The sequence below is a fragment of the Meleagris gallopavo genome, chromosome Z (genome assembly GCF_000146605.3).
Source record: "Meleagris gallopavo isolate NT-WF06-2002-E0010 breed Aviagen turkey brand Nicholas breeding stock chromosome Z, Turkey_5.1, whole genome shotgun sequence".
Classification (NCBI taxonomy): domain Eukaryota; kingdom Metazoa; phylum Chordata; class Aves; order Galliformes; family Phasianidae; genus Meleagris; species Meleagris gallopavo.
This window is the reverse complement of record NC_015041.2, coordinates 27,971,847-27,975,331: the sequence shown is the minus strand read 5'-3', so window position 1 is coordinate 27,975,331 and position 3,485 is coordinate 27,971,847. Positions and strand designations below refer to the sequence as shown.

Genomic DNA, 3,485 nt, shown 5'->3' with positions numbered 1-3,485 from the left:
AGGCTAGGCTAGGCTAGGCTAGGCTAGGCTAGGGTAAGGTAAGTAGGGTAGGTCCAACACTCCATTCTATCTACTTCATTCATGCTATTCCTGTTGCCTATGCCTGATAATAGCTTAGTTCTTTATGCCTTTCACTATCACTTAGGATAATCTTCTCCATAATTTTCCACAGACTGTATTTAAACTAACAGTTCTGTAATTTCCTGGGTATTCATCGTCTCACCCTCCTTTTAAGTCAGTATAATATTATCTATTTTGCAGTCAGCAGGGACCTCATTAGACTCCCATGACCTTTCGTAGATTGTTGACAAGCGTTCAGCTATAAAATCTTCTAGTTCTTCTGGTATTCTGGGGTGAATGCTGTCAGGATGCATGGTCTTGTGAACATTCAGTAATGCTATTGATCTCCTATATTTACAGTTGTAACAAATATAAAGTTAGTGCTACCCAAATCATACTCCAAGGCCTATAAATTAATATTAAAAATTGAGTGAAAAAGGCAATAAATGTCTTTCCTCACTCTTACATGTTAGGTGACTATTTCAATTAAGAAACAGTCCCGTGTTTTTCTTTGACCTCCTGTTACTGTTAACATATATTAAAAAGCCTTTTCTGTTGTCTGACACCATAGTGGCCAGTGCCACTTCAAGCTGTACTTTGGCTTTTCTTTTTTTCTCTCTGCAGTTACAATTTGTGGCTCTGTAATCTCCATGTTAAGCCTGATCTTGCTTCCAGAGATCATAGGGCTGGGAAATCACCAACCGCATGAAGTTTAACATGATTAAATGCCAAATTCTTTGACTAAGAAGGAGCAACACTTGATATATATATAGACTAGGGAATGAGAGGCTGGAGAGCAGCCCACAGGAAAGAACAGTTTTGGTCCATGGGGTGGTGAACACTGCAACAGTGTGCCCTGGCAGCCACAAAGGCCAACCATACTCTTAGTTGTGTCACACACAGAACTGCCAGCTGGTGAAGGGAAATAACTGTCCTGTTCTATCTGTTTTAGTGTGACCTCACCTCTTGTGAGGTTTGGGCACCACAAAATAAGAAAGACACAGACAATATCCAAAAGAGAGCTATAAGTATGTTGAATAAACTATCAGAGAAGACATATGACGAGTGGCTGAAGTCACTTTCTTTGTTCAGTCTAGGGAAGAATAGACTGAAGGGAGACCTCACACCACTGTACAGCTTCACTGTAATAGCAAGAGAAGGGAGAAGCAGTGATCTCTTCTCTCTGATGACCAGAGAAAGAGGCAGCAGATGAGGCTCAGATTGAATGTGAGGAAAATGATCTTCATTGAGAAGATAGCCAGGCACTGGGACAGAATTCTCAGGGAAGTGGCCATAGCAAACTGCTTGCTGGAGTTCAAAAACCATTTGGACAGTGCTTCCATACATAAGGTTTGATTGACTCAATCTTAGTGAGTCCTCTCCAACTCAGGATATTCTATGATGCTATGGTTCTATTATTCTGCTCTAGTTCCGAGACAGTTCCCTCTTCAGTCGAGGCTATCTACTGACTCACTTATTTGACCTGTAGTACAATGAGATTGCATGCTCCTGAGGTGCATAAAGGGTGGTTCTTGAAAAGTACCCACATCGTGAGTACCCCTAAACTCTCTAGATGAGATTAATTGGGGACACTGCTAACTAGCTCCTCAAGACTGATGTTTACTTTTTTTAAAATCCAGAGTGGTAATTTTTCTGCCCCTCTTTCTCATTCCATGATTATTATTTTTTTTAGACTCAGCTAATTCCCTGGTCACTGTGGTCAAAATAGCCACCTAGTGTCACTTCTTCACAGGCCTTCTGTAATCTCAAACAACATATCTAGGAGGACTCCTTTCCTAACAAGGCTAACTGTGACAGGAAGTTATCTACAGCTTGCTTTAAGAATTTCTCAGACTTGCTTGTCATAGCAGTATGGTATTTCCAGTTTACATTTGGGAAGCTAATATCTTTCATAAGGATGAGAGTAACTGGTCCAGAGATTTCCTTAAATTGCATATAGAATAATCCATCTACGCTGATGCCCTGAGTGCATGGTTTCTAGTAAAAAAACGTGACAGCAGCAGCTGCTTTGCTATCCATCCCCATACTCACCGAGGGCTGCCTAATGCATCACATTTAACAGCAAAAGCTGTACATTTTTCCCTCTCCTTCACATACTTTCAACTTACCTGCCTTGCCACTTCTGAATAGCTGATAGCCCTCCATCCTAGCACTCGAGTATCATTCCACCAAATGTCACTTATACCAATGACAACCTAAGTTTGGAAAAGGAACAATGATTTGAATTCATCCTGTATATTCTTCATGCAATGTATGTTGGTACACAAGCTGTAAGAAGCTGGAAAATTTTTTTGTTTACATCTTGTTCAGTAGCACCCATCTGAGACAACCTGCTTAGCAGACTTTTGGGGTTAATTGTTAACACAAGCACAGTAGTAGGAGAAACATATGCAGCTGGGCTACCAGGAGAAACCTTTTCAGCTGTTGCTTATTTTGGGCATTCAAGCAGATTTATGGGGACCCTCTCAGAGGACATGATGACCATGCAGTCGGTACGCATACCTAGAAGCCAACCACACAACAATTGCATGATAAACTGCCAATTACCCAGTGGGAAGGGCATGTACTGTGGACATACTGTTGCCCCTGGTGAACCAAACAGAAGTGCCCCTGACAATTGCTGCCCCTGGCAACCAAAACCCGAAGAGTTCCGAGGTAAAACGGGTACCCCCTCTGCTGAACTGCAGTTATGCAGGTCAGTGAGATATTGCTGACCGACTTACTGCCTCCCTATGGAGATGTTGCTGGATCCGTGGTGGTGACTATTCTCACTTTATAAACTCTGTGTTAGGATTTCTCTCTTTACTATCACTAACTTCCCCATCTCCATGCATTCCCTAGCTGCTTAGAATTTTGTAATAAATCAGTTGACAGCATTTGGCCTCTTGCTGCCTCAATCTTCCTCTGCATACATATAAATGTTCAACCAACTCCTCCAATAATTGAATTGAGACACAAACATTTCAGATGTATTCCTGAATATTCAGTCTTCACTGTTGTTGAGGTGGCATTGATGTTCTCATTAGCCTTGCTACCCTCCATCAGTACAGTACTACCCCTTAGGTTAACATCAATGTTCCTAATGGCATTCCCTTCTCCTATCAATACCAGTTCACAGCTCTCTCAGTTTGGTCATGTTATGGGCCAATAAATGTTTCCTCTATTGAGATAGCTGGATTTTGTCAGGCCCCAGCAGATCTTGAGTTTGAAAGATCTTCCACAATTATAAAAGCCCAAATTCTGACCGATGCACCAGTCTTGCAGCCAGTCTTTCTTTTTTTTTTCCTATCTATGTCCCTATTACCTAAATGTTTGATGAAAACATTACCCATACTTCTGAATATTGTAGTGATCTTCCTAAGGTACTGACATCAAACATTCCAGATGTAATATTGTTGGTAGTG

The 3,485-nt window shown here is 41.3% G+C and overlaps 1 long non-coding RNA gene across 2 annotated transcripts; it reads right to left on the bottom strand.

Moving 5' to 3' along the window:
- Positions 1-6: 6 nt before the first annotated feature.
- LOC109363806 lies at positions 7-2,711 on the bottom strand. Of its 2 annotated transcripts, none has more exons than XR_002109632.1 (3): positions 2,629-2,711; positions 2,190-2,276; positions 7-408 (listed from the first exon to the last, which is right to left on the bottom strand). It is a non-coding gene; the product is annotated as an uncharacterized LOC109363806 (long non-coding RNA). The 2 variants fall into 2 exon arrangements; XR_002109633.1 differs by having other exon boundaries at positions 2,584-2,694.
- Between the last annotated feature and the right edge of the window lie 774 nt (positions 2,712-3,485).